Here is a 345-nt window from a genome sequence, read left to right on the forward strand (position 1 = left end):
GGGGGTGCCGGTCGGCTGGTGGGATGGCCGCCGCCGAGCAGCGCCGCGGCGTCGCGCCAAGACGCGCCGAGCCGAGCACAGCCGAGCGGCGAGCGCGTCCGGCGGAGACGTTCGGCCGCGCCAAGTTCGAAAAGTGTGCAGTTGCAGTGTCGAGTCGAACATACCCGACGACTGGTGGCACAGGCGCCGAGCTTTCTCGTTGACAGGAGGTCGTTAGAGAAGTGTGTGTGGCCCGACGCCGCACCGACAAATACGTAGGAGTACGTGCAGCAGCCCGTAGTGGCTGAGCTTTAGTTGTTAGTGTACTAAAATTCTCAAATGTAACGGTTAAAGGAATATAGTACA

The sequence above is a fragment of the Frankliniella occidentalis genome, unplaced genomic scaffold (assembly GCF_000697945.3).
Source record: "Frankliniella occidentalis isolate FOCC.00 unplaced genomic scaffold, Focc_3.1 Scaffold23, whole genome shotgun sequence".
Taxonomy (NCBI): Eukaryota; Metazoa; Arthropoda; class Insecta; order Thysanoptera; family Thripidae; genus Frankliniella; species Frankliniella occidentalis.